The 13,099-nt window shown below is 38.2% G+C and overlaps 1 long non-coding RNA gene across 2 annotated transcripts in view; it reads left to right on the forward strand.

Moving 5' to 3' along the window:
* Positions 1–12,813, forward strand: part of LOC120638400 — a 171,947-nt gene extending 159,134 nt beyond the window's left edge. For both annotated transcript variants that reach the window (XR_005660051.1, XR_005660050.1), the window contains exons 4-5: positions 10,574–10,751; positions 12,674–12,813. This is a non-coding gene — a long non-coding RNA (uncharacterized LOC120638400). The remainder of the gene's footprint in view (positions 1–10,573; positions 10,752–12,673) is intronic.
* Positions 12,814–13,099: the final 286 nt, after the last annotated feature.

Raw genomic sequence — 13,099 nt, forward strand, 5'->3', positions numbered from 1 at the left:
AGGGAGGGTGACCCTCCCTTTTGCTCAGTTCTCAGGCACCTGTATGCAAAGGACCACCCTTCCCCTCTAACTGTACAGTTTCTTGAAGCCAAATCATTTTTGCATTCCAAGATCTATATTATTGTTTTAGTCAGGAACTACTCTCTGCCTTAATTATTACTATATTATCATCATCATTATTATATTTAAGTGCTTACTGTATGTCAAGCAGTATTTAAGCAGTAGAGTAAGTATATGTTAATCAGGTCAGTTGCAATCCCTGTCCCACATGGGACTCAAAGGCTAAGTAGGGCAGAATAGCAATTCAATATCCATTTTACAGATGAACAAAGTGAGGCACAGAGAAGTTAAATGACTTCTCCAAGGTCACTTAGAAGCCAGATAACAGAGCTGAAGTTAGAACCCAAGTCCTCTGACTCCCTGGCTCCTGCACTTTCCACTAACCCACATTTTTTCTGATTTTAAATAGTTTAGTAGATCATTCAGGAGTATTTATTGAGCACATACTTTATGCAGTAGATCCTCAAACATTAATCTGACATATTCCTAAAAGATTTTCATCCTTACATTCTCTGAAAAGAAAAAATATCCCCGGGTGTTATGGTCAAATGGAGTTGCACGAAGATTGCCATTTTATACAATGTGATCCATCAACTCATGCACAATTCCATTGTCAGTGACAGGAGGATAATTGGGTCAAGGATTTATATGTGGTTAAATGATTTAAGTTATTTTAACCAGATTAGTGGTTAGACAACATCAGTTAAAAAATAAGTGGAACCCAGTGATGTCCAAGGGCATTTCTGTTTTAATTCACTGCCTGCCATTGTCATTGTACAGATATTTGACTCAAATATTTTTATGAGGCCAAAATTCATGTTGAGTTCAACTTGTTGTAAATTCTCTAGGGATGGTTTCTGCCTTTTTAGCAACCACCTTCATAACTGATTCAAATAGGATTTGTGTGTCCTTGGAAAATCCATTTGTTGGGCAAGAGGTCTTGGGTCATGATTTTCATTGGTGGGAATCTCAGCCCAGGTATGGAGAAGGCTTGACAAAGAGAACATTGCCAGCATAAAAACATTCTGTTAACCCAAATTCCCTCTTGGTGTGGACTTTCCAGTTGGCTTGATCCAGGATTTACAATGATGATGATGGCATTTGTTAAGCACTTACTATGTGCATAACACTGTTCTAAGCGCGGGGGGGCGGTGTTACAAGATGATCAGGTTGTCCCGTGTGGGGCTCACAGTCTTAATCCCCATTTTACAGATGAGGTAACTGAGGCACAGAGAACTTAAGTGACTTGCCCAAAGTCACACAGCTGACAAGCGGCGGATCCAGAATTAGAACCCATGACCTCTGACTCCCAAGCCCGTGTGCTTTCTACTGAGTCACACTGCTTCCTTGATCCAGGATTTACAATCTGAAAGACCCGACGGAACGTCTAAAATAATCTGCATAAGTATGTAGTTGGTGAAACCCCACATTGATATCTGAGAAAATGAGCATATTTTTGTAGTTGGGGATGAAGACCATATGAGCTTTTAAGGTTAATTCCATCTTGAAGGTGTGTTTGATTGGAACATGATTTGACATGGGAGAAGGCAGGCAATAGCAAGAAGATGTATTTACATATATTTGAGTGCTTACTATGGGCAGAGCACTGTACTAAGCTCTTGGGAGAACAGTATAACAATAAACAGACACATGTCCTGCCCACAACATGTACGTTACATAGCGTAGTTTTGAGGGGAAAGGAGTTCAGGGGCAAAGGGAGAGTAGATATGTCTGGATGGAGGATTGGCCTGAGTGTAATAGGAGAAGAAGAAAGTTAGTTACCAAGGGACCAATAATGAAAGCACAGTGAAATCCACCATCAGGAAGAGATGCTAACCCAACTAGGGCAGACTTTAGAAGGACAGACTTTGCCAAGGGAAAAGCAAAGACTGAGGATGATAATTCTTGGGAAAAGAAAAAGCAAGAAAATTGATCCACAGCCTAGGTGAAAGAAAACAGAAGTGAACAGAACAGATAGCCAAGAGAGTATGTGGAAGAAGCATCAGTGTTGCTACTTCTTCATAACATGCAACTTGGACATTTTCCTCAACTTACCTCTCTCTTTAGTCAGCATATTCAATCTGTCACCAAATTGTGTTAGTTCTATCTTCACAATATCTCTCCACCTAACATCTACTATATTGGTTTAGGCACTTATCATATCCTGACCTTGATTACTGCATCAGCCTCAGTCAATCATATCTACTGAGCATTTTATGTGTGCAGAGCACGATACTAAGCAATTGAGTATAGTATAACAGACACATTCCCTGTCCACAACAGGTTTACAGTGGAGAAGGAAAAGAAACATGATGAGGATGCTCACCTTGATGACATCCCTGCTACCTGTCTCTTTCACTCCAGTCCATACTAAACTCTGCTTCCTGGATCACTTTTACAAGAAATCATTCTGTACATGTTTCCCCAAACTCAAAAACCACCCACAGTGGTTACCTATCGCCACATAAAGTGGAAACTCCTCACCATCGGCATTAAGGCACTAAATCAGCTTCCCTTGCACCATTCCTTCTACAACCCAGCTGGCATCCTTCGTTCTTCTAACATCAACCTACTTACGATTCCTCAGTCTCATCTTTCTCATCAATGGCCTCTTGATTGCATCCTCCCTCTGGTTTGGAACTCCTGCCCCCTTCATATCTGGACAGATCACTACTCTCCCCATCTTCAATTCCTTACTAAAATCTTATCTTCTCCGGAAAGCTTCCCCTAAGTAACCTCTCATCTCCCCATACCGTTTTCCAGGTTGGAAATTCCCACCCTCCTTCTCCGCATACAAGGGACCACAGGTCTTCCTACATTAAAATCTCTCCAATAGCCAACCTTCTGCCACAAGTTTTTCTTAATTTCCCAGGATTCTGAACTTTATCAGGGAATGTGACTGTTATATTGTGCCCTCTCAAGTGCTTAGTACAGTACTGTGCATGCAGTAAGTGGTCAATGTATATGACTGAATAAATATGATTGAATGAATATCAGCCCTTAGGTCAGCTCTAACACTGTTGAATTTATTTACACTCTCCTTAGCACTCATGTATATATTTTTACTAATTTTATTTTGACCACTCTATTATAAATATTATTGTGTTTGTCTCCTCAGAATGTAAGCTCTTTGTGGGCAAGGAACATGCCCATTTTCCATTCTTGCTTCCCAAGTGGTTAGTACAGTGCACTGTAACGAGTAGGCCCTCAGTACATGCTACTTATTACTACTTCTAGCAATTATCACACGGGAACAAGTGTTCCAGGACTTTTTCTTTAACTGAAGCAAATTCTGGCTTGTTCCAGTTTACTTTCAGCACTAGGTACTGGCAAGGATATAGTTGCCAGAGCAGTCAAGCAGCTGCTCACCAGGAGCCTCTGTAATAGTAAGTATTTACTTCACAGAACCAGCCTGTTCCAGCCCTGGATCTTGGAAAACATAGCACACAAGGGACAGTTTCCAGAAATGAAGGGAAAGAAAGTAAAAAGAGAATGTGCCTACCAGCTTTGTTACATTGTACTCTCTCAAGTGCATAGTACAGTGCTCTGTGCCAAATAAACTCTCAATAATAAATATAGTTGATTGAGAAGAGCACGGACTTGGGAGTCAGAGGATGTGGGTTCTAATTCCGGCTCCATCACTTGTCTACTGTGTGACCTTGGGACAAATTACTTAAGTTCTCTGTGCCTCAGTTCCAGCATCTATAAAATGGGGATTAAAACTGCGAGCCCAATATGGGACAACCTGATTACCTTATAACTACCCCAGCACTTAGAACAGTTCTTGGCACTTAGTAAGCATTTAACAATGAGAAGCAACATGGCATAGTGGATAGAGCATGGGACTGGGAGTCAGAAGGTCATTGGTTCTAATCCTGGCTCTGCCACTTGTGACCTTGGGAAAGTCACTTCACTTCTCTGGGCCTCATTTACCTCATCTGTAAAATGGGGATCAAGACTGTGAGCCCCCTGTGGGATAGGGACTCTGTCCAACCCAATTTTCTTGTACACACCCCAGCGCTCAGTACAGTGCCTGGCACATAGTAAGTGCTTAACAAATCGCATAATAATTATAATAGTAATTATTATTATGGAGCCAGGTTTGAACCTTGATTCAAACCCACAGTTAATGAAGATAACTTTCTGATTGATTTATAAGCTGGTTAAGTTAGGAGGAAATTTTAGTAGTTTCATCAGGCTCACTATCAAATATTAATGTTATATTTCAGTATATCTGTACATACGTATGTGTGTATATATCTATCTATTTTTAATGGTTGCTAGTTGAGAACAATGTGTCCCTATTTGCCCACCATCAATAGTATCAGTGAATATTTCTTAGTAAGCTGTCTAATCATTTTTACCAACTCTGGGAAATTTAACTTCTGAAAATTGCTTATCACTGTTTATTCTACATCTCTGTCACTTATAATATCATTTTGTCTACTCATATATTTCATTTTTTTTACTTTTAGACTGTAACTCTCTTGAAGGCAAAAGCTTGTGATTTCTTCTATTCTAATGATTCTTCTCAGTGTCAAGTACAGTTACCTGCACAATTAGTTACAGGTACTCTACTGCATTTGGAATTGTGGAAAGTGCACTGAGATCAGGATTAAAGACCCAAGGTAGATTTGTTGAATGTGATCAAAGAGGTCTTGAGTCATTTTGAATATTAGTAAGGAAATGGGAAAAGAGTAAAATTTGGCCTTGTCTTATGCTATCGAGTCATCTCCGACCCATAGCGACACCATGGACACATATTTCCCAAAACTCCCCACCTCCATCTGCAACTCTTCTGGTAGTGTATCCATAGAGTTTTCTTGGTAAAAAAAAAAAAAAATATGGAAGTGATTTACCACTGCTTCCTTCTGTGCAATAAACCTGAGTCTCCACCTCCATCTGCAACTGTTCTGGTAGTGTATCCATAGAGTTTTCTTGGCAAAAATATGGAAGTGGTTTATCACCGCCTTCTTCCCCGCAGTAAACTTGAATCTCCATCTCAACTCTCTCCTTGCCGTTGCTGCCCAGCACAGGGGAGTCTTGACTTATGGAAGATTGCCTTCTGCTATCTAGCCACTGGCCAAGCTAGGAATGCAATGGGTAGGCCTCTGCTTGACTCTCCTTCCCGTAGTCAAAGCTGGTAGAGTACTAGAAACTCTCCAGGTATGACCTTGAGAGGGTAAAATTTGGTAGATAGCATTAAACATATTAAAAATGCTAACAATGAGGGTGTCCCTGAATTCACCCAAGAATCACACAAGACATCTCCTGAATTTTACCCAGAATTTAGCATAACACAATTGATATCATAAATGTCATAAATTACATACTATAAATTATTTATTGATATTAATATCTGTCTCTCCATCTAGGCTGTAAACTCCATGTGGCCAGAGAATGTTTCTACCAACTTTGTTGTACTGTACTCTCCCAAATACTTAATACAGTGTTCTGCATATAGTAAGAGCTCAGTTAATATCATTGATGATGCTGTCATTTTGTGGCAATACACCAGCTAGGTTTTAACATACAGTGTTCCTCTGGAGGGCACTGAACTTCACAGTTTCTTCCAGAAGTGTTTTCTTCCAAATTCTTCTGAACACACAACTCAGCAACAGGGGCTTTGAGAGTAGAAAGTTAGTGAACCTGTCATTGGGCAGGGATTGTCTCTGTCTGTTGCCGAATTGTACATTCCAAGCGCTTATTACAGTGCTCTGCACATAGTAAGTGCTCACTAAATACTATTGAATGAAATACTATTGAATAAATGGGCTCTGAAAATAAAGGCATCAGGTGTCTTAGCTGTACTGGACAGTTAGGTTTGAAACTGGGCTTCTCACCCTTCAACAAAGATGATAAAATTAACATGAAGTCCCTTCACATGAACCCATATAAAACAAAAACTTTGAACCAAAACAGTGACACATTTGAGATGGATGGAATCATCTCAAGCTGAATTTAGTAAATAATTATTGACATGCATACTTAATCAAAAATACAAAACACTTAAATGATTGGAAAATGTTTAACCCTCTAGATTCATTGGCCCATCATCAAAATACAGCAAGGTCAAATTGAAAGGTAGAATGTCCTTTAATAATGCTGAACCTACGAACTTGAAGAACTCCAGGTAAAGGAAAACTCACATTCTAGCAGCATGGCCTAGTGAAAAGAACATGGGCTTGGGAGTCAGGGAAGCTGGCTTCTAATCCTGAGTCTACCACTTGTCTTCTGTCTGACCTCATCTGCTCTGTGCATCAGTTTCCTCATCTGTTCTCCCTCCTACATAGGGGGCGAGCCCCCCATGTGGACAGGGACTGTGTCTGACCTGATTATCTTGTATTTTTCCCAGCATGTATTAAATGCGGCATTTGTTAAGCACTTACTATGTGCCAGGCACTCTTCTAAGTGCTGAGATGGATACAAGCAAATCGGGTTGGACACGGTCCCTGTCTCACATAGGTCTCCCAGTCTCAATCTGCATTTTACAGATGAGGTAACTGAGACACAGAGAAATGAAGTGACTTGCCACACAGCAGACAAGTGGGATGAGCCGCATTAGAACCCATAACCTTCTGACTCCCAGGCCCGTGCTCTATTCACTAGCCAAGTAGTTGACACACAGTAAGCATTTAGCAAATACTTTAATTGTCAATAATATCACTGTTGAATTGATGCCAAAAGCATGCACTCCGCTGTTTTTTCCTAACAGATGAGTGTTGTTTCCTCATTTCCCCATTTCCCCACAAGGTTTAAGAGTGATAGTAGTAATTGCACTTATTGAGTACCTTCTGGTTCCTCTCTTTCTCTATAGTCTTGTATTTCTTCATACCTTCAGGACATCCCTACTTGGATCGTGGCTTAGTGGAAAAAGCATGGGCTTGGGAGTCAGAGATCGTGGGTTCTAATCCCGGCTCCGCCACTTATCAGTTGTGTGACTTTGGGAAAGTCACTTAACTTCTCTGTGCTTCAGTTACCTCATCTGTAAAATGGGGATTAAGACTGTGAGCCCCACATGGGGCAACCTGATTACCTTGTATTTACCCTGGTGCTTAGAAGAGTACTTTGCATGTAGTAAGCGCTTAATGAATATCATTATTATTATTATCTCAAACTTTATATGTCAAAACAGAACTCATCTTCCTATCCAAACCTTGTCCTTTTCCAGGCTCTCATAAGAGTAGAAAACACCTTACTTCATAAGGCCACAATCTTGGCATTATCCTAGACTTACCTCTCTCTCATTCAACCCACATATTCAATCAGTCACCAAATCCTGTTGGTTCAACTTTCATGGTATCTCTAGACTCCTCCACTTCCCTTCCATGTAACTACTACTATGTTGACCTTATATCCCTCCTTGACTGGCTGGATGATCCCCCTGCTTCCTCTCTCTCCACTCTCATTCTTCATTCTGTTGCTCAGATCATTAAAAAAAAAAAACCAAAGGAAAAAACAAACAAGGCTCAGGCCACATCTCCTTTCTCCTCAAAAACCTCCAATGGCCAATGGTTAATCATTCATCTTGGTATCAAAGAGAAATCCTTCACCTCAGCTCTGAGGTACTTAATCAGCTCTCCTCCCTCCTACCTTATCTAACTCCTTTCCTACTACAACCCAGCCTGCATGCTTCGCTCCTTTAGCACCAGTCTACTTACTGGACCTGTATCTGTCAGGAACTCTCCCCTCATTCATATCTGACAGACCACCACTTCTCACTTCAAAGTTTTACTCAAATCATATCACCTCCAAGGGCATTTCCTAACTAAGCCCTCCTTTCTGCATTGCCTATGCACTTGGATCTGTAACCCTTAAGTACTTTGATTTTCACTCCTCTCCCATGGCATTTATCTATTCATCTATCTCTATCTATCTATCTATCTATCTATCTATCTATCTATCTATCTATCTATCATCTATCTATCTCTATCTCTTATTTCAATATTTGTCTCCCCTTCTAGTCAGTAAGCTTCCTGAGTACAGGGATTGCATCTATCTCCTCTATTATATTCTCCCAAGGCCTTGATATAATGCTGTGCACATAGTAAATACCACTAATTGATTGATTGCTTGATTGCATTAAAGTAAGCATTAAATAAATGCCTTTCATTGTTTGACTATATTCTGGTACCAAGCAGCATGGTATAGTGGATAGAGCACAGGACTGAAAGTCAAAAGGTCATGGGTTCTATTCCTGGCTCTGCCACTTGTCTGCTGGATGGCCTTGGACAAGTTACTTCACTTCTCTTTGTCTCAGTGATCTCTTGTGTAAAAATGAGATTGAGACTGTGAGCCCCCAGTGGGCCGGGACTGTGACCAACCCTATTTGCCTGTATCAACTGCAGCGTTTAGTTCGGTGCCTGACACATAGTAAGCTCTTAACAAATATTACAATTATTGTTATTATTAAACACTGGAATTTGTTAAATGAAAAAGTGACACTTTCCCTATCCACAAGGTGCTTACATTGTAATGGGGGAGAAAAATGTAGGAATATTTATAAATACAATAATCAAAATAAGTAATTGAATGCACAATTGAATCAACATAGCCATGTAAAAGCTGAAGATGGGTGAAGGTATGTTTGTGTTATAGACAGCTGATGGGTCTATACAACTTGGCTTGCTAGGCTTTAATAAAGAAAGCCTTATTGAGGAGGTGGGATTTCATGACAATTTTGAGTATAGGGAGTGCTCTAGTCTTTCATACTTGGGAAGAAAAGATTTTCCAAGCCTGGGAATAGCATGATCTAGGAATTTAGGATGAGGAAGTCAGTCAGGCAGTAAATCGTATTTATTGAGCGCTTACTATGTGCAGAGCACCGTACTAAGAGCTTGGGATAATAAAATATAACAGTCTAGCAGACACATTCCCTGCCCATAGTGAATATACAGCCTAGAGGATGAGCTTATATCTAGAGGACAAGCTTACATAAAGGTAAAATGAGAAAGTTACATTGAGGGATAGAGAGAAAATTGGTGAGTAAGGGTAAAGAGAGCAGGCATAAAAGTGGGGTGAATTGGTGGAGAGGTTGAATTTGATTGTGAGTTTTCACTCATTTAATGTAGAGACACTTGAATAGCCACTGAAGGGTTTTGAGAAATTAAATCACAGTTCAAGATGATGATTCATGCAGCAGTGTTTAGTAGAGGTTGGAGGATGAAGGGGCTAATACAGTAGTTCAGCCACAATATGACCAGTGCTTGTAACAGGGTGGTAATTTGAATGAAGAAGCAGCAGCTGAACTGAGGAGGTTGTAAAGGAAGAATTGGCAGTATTTGGTAGTTGATGTAATGTGAGAGTTGAAGGGTAATGAGGACTTGAGGATGGCACCATAGTCTTCAGTGACAGGGAAGATGGTGGTTCTGGGAGAACAGCCTGTTTTCCAAATAACATATTACACTTATTTGACTTCATTCTAAAGGAACTTGTGTAAACTGTCTTACATTTGAAGAAATTTGAAATATGAGTAGAAAGCAGTAATATGGAAAATCATTATTGATATTTAATGTGACAAATTAATGCCCAGTGGTCTATGCAAGCATAAGCAAAAACCCATTAACCTTATTATTAATTGTTTAGAAATTTGAAGACTACAAATTGTAGGCTGTTCATTTTTATCTCAGGTGCTTCTTTTCTGATGAAATGCACTATAGTCTCCATGAACCCTTTAAATTTTGGGGAAAATATTGATATGAAACAAGCTACTGGCATTAAGGAGAATTGTAGCCATGGGAGAGATTAAAATGCATATGTAATGTTATTTATTTCTCCTTTGTATAACTGCAATGCAATGTGCTAATCACTGAACAAGTCTGTTTATATATGTATGTGAGATTTCTGTTGTGGTGGAGAGTCTGATTGGTCCCAGACCTCAAAATGTTCCAGGTGGAAACAGTCTGCTTGCATGTGTTTATGTGTGTATGTGTATGTGTGTGTGCGCACACACAGTAAGCACTCAATAAATATGATTGAATGAATATATGTGTGTGTGTGTGTGTGTGCACATACACATATGCATTCACACATGGCCTTCTGTCTTAGTGTAAATTTTAAAGTGGTAGAAATACCTATTACTCATGTTAAAGTAGGTTTCAATATGTACCTACTCACGGAGATACCAATAAATTCACTATAGAACAATGAGGTTAAGCGTACACTATCATTTGAGAAAAATTGCTATTTCCCAATTTAAATATTAAAGCCCTCTCCATTGGGAACCTGAATTTACTAAAGTAATCATAACATCTAATGTACTTTATTAGTTCCTTCAAAATATTTGAAGTACTGGGACTTTAGGGGAATTTTAGTACAATGTTCAAGCAGAAAAATGAAACTTGCAGAGACTTCCTCTTAATATTATATAATATCCTTTGCCTGAAATTCCACGCCAGGTTCTTTCTTTTTTTGTTTGTTTTTTTTTCTTTTTTTTCCAGGCACCCTCTCTCTACCTTCCATCAATTTTGCTACTTCTTTTTACTCTCTAAGCTTGACTGCTGCTATCTTTCAGAGTTGAGCTTTCCTGGCCCAGCAGAGTTCATGCGTATGGATGGGGGCTTCCTAAAGTTCTGAAAAAGAAAATTTAATCAGAAAAATAATCATCTCTGCTGCGATAGAGAAAAGGGGGCCCAGCATGCCCAGCCGAACAGCTGTGGACCACCAAAAAAGTCAACTGGAGCTGGAAGGAGGTAGAACTTAAAAAAAAAAAATGCTCCCAGGGCATATCGTTAAAAAAGAGAATGAATCAGAAAAGAGTAGTGGAGTGCCAGAATTCACTGGCTAATAACTTTAAATAGTCCATTGAGTCTTCCGGAATTTTTTTTGTTCTTCTTCAAGAATAATCTGCTTACATCGTTAAGACCTCAGCTAAGCTCAGTAACACAAATTACCAGATGTTGTATCCCCTAGTTTTTCCATCAAAAGACCAACCACCAAGCTTGTTGAAAGGAAAAGGTCATTGTCCCTCCTTTGCAATAAAACTATTTTTGCAACTCCTAACAAATGAAATGAGAATACCTTTCAGCTGTAGAGAGAACCTATCTCCCGCTTCTTCCAAGTCTCTCTATTTGGCTTTGTTATTTTCTAATAATGCACTCATGTGTAAGCTAATAATGTGAACAGAGGGAAAATGAAGAGACTTAAAAAAAAAAAAGAAAAAAGCAGAATGAATTAGGGCAATTGAGGTCGCACTGTCTCATTTTTGCTGGAAGGATTTTAGCCCTAGTTTTTACCTTATCGCTTATTACACAATTTACGATAAAATGAGATGTGATTCCATTCTTATTGTTGTGCTATAGCCTATTGAACATGCATATATAGAATTCATTTCAGATTTAAACACTATCTTAATTATAAACTGAATCAAATGGACAACCTATCAGGTTCTCTAAATTGCATTCTTACAAATAATTTCATTTTCTATCACATTTTTACCGTTGATATATTGAACATAGCGATGTTCAGTAAGCATTCTGTTTCTTATACACTCTCTTTTAATTGTGCCCCAAATATTCCCTTTTCACCTCTGTCACTGGTCCTCTAAGTTTTCAAACTTGAGACGCGCAACTTATTTTCCATAGTATTTAGTTATGGTAAATGTATTTGTATATGCATATAACATTACATATATCCCTATATAAAACATGCATAAATATATATAATCTGAAGAAAATATTTTATCATTACTGAAAGACAGTTTTAACACAGTTTGCTATGAAATTATTTCCTTTTTGCCGAAAACTTTCGTAACATAATAGTTTGTCCTACTGAATGACAGTGTTTTAACATAGTTTGCTGTGAAATTAATTTTTTCCTGAAAACTTTCATTTTATAAAAAAAATAATATTCTTTTCAGTGATTTTAATAAGCCTGTATTTTAAAATGCATGTTGCACTGACAAATAAAATGCATATACCAAGACATCTGATGGAATTTAAAACATAAAAAATCAAATATATATCCTGAAGTTATATTAATAAATAAATTCAAAAGTGACTGCTGAAAGCAGCAAATAAGTTGAAATGAAGAAAGTTCCAAGTTTAGTTTCTTTTACAAGGTGTAAATTATTGTTTAATCTCATTCATAGCATTGTATCTCTACTTTCAGTATCGGTAAGTACAAACTTGTAAAAAAGAATTGTATCACTTTGAAATATTCATTTCTATAACCAGGGACATTTGATATTAGATCGAAGAGAAATACACCATTTACACGAGACTATGAGACACATTTATTTTTGCATTTACGAACATAAAGAGATTCGATGGGGCTCTTAAACCTGCTATTGGTTGTTAATAAATTCGCTGAATGAGTAAATGTTATTGTACAGAGATATATGAAAACCTATGTATTTTATATTGTAGTCTTGAAATAGCAAGTTTCATAATTTTTTTCTAATGCAAGACTTTTTTCCAAACCCTCTTTTGAATTGAGCTATATTACTTAATTGGTTTTCTTTAAAAAAAAAATGATATAACACCAGAAAGTTATTTGAAACAAAGAAACAAACCAAACGGAACATTTTCATTTTAATGTCCAGGGTTGCTTGCATCGTACATTATTGTAATCTCAATTTTTATGCTACCCTATTACTTTTATTTTTCTATTTCAGATATGGTCTTTGCTTTGACTCTTCTTCTTCTTTATAAAGTTAGTAGTAATGAGGAACACATACGCATCTACGTGTGCCTAAGACAAGCCTACTTGGAAAAGTTTGCAACTCCATCACTAAATAAAGCAGGTACTCTGAAATTCTGCAGTTTACCAATGAGGGTCAGCAGCAAAGCCTCCTGAGCCATGCCAGTAAAAGTCTATTCATTTCTTTCCCTCTACTTTTAGCGGGGAGTTGTTCAACACACAAAAATACAATTTTTAGTCTTTTTTTCTTTCAATTTAAATGATTTGCTATCACAGTCGCTCCATCTTTTATCTCTAAAATAGTTTCAACCCTGTTAATGTGTGCATGTACTTTTTTCTTATCAGCCTCTCGGCAGCATTTGTGATTCATAGCAGTCATCAAAGTGATAATAAACTCATT

The sequence above is a fragment of the Ornithorhynchus anatinus genome, chromosome 5 (assembly GCF_004115215.2).
Source record: "Ornithorhynchus anatinus isolate Pmale09 chromosome 5, mOrnAna1.pri.v4, whole genome shotgun sequence".
Taxonomy (NCBI): domain Eukaryota; kingdom Metazoa; phylum Chordata; class Mammalia; order Monotremata; family Ornithorhynchidae; genus Ornithorhynchus; species Ornithorhynchus anatinus.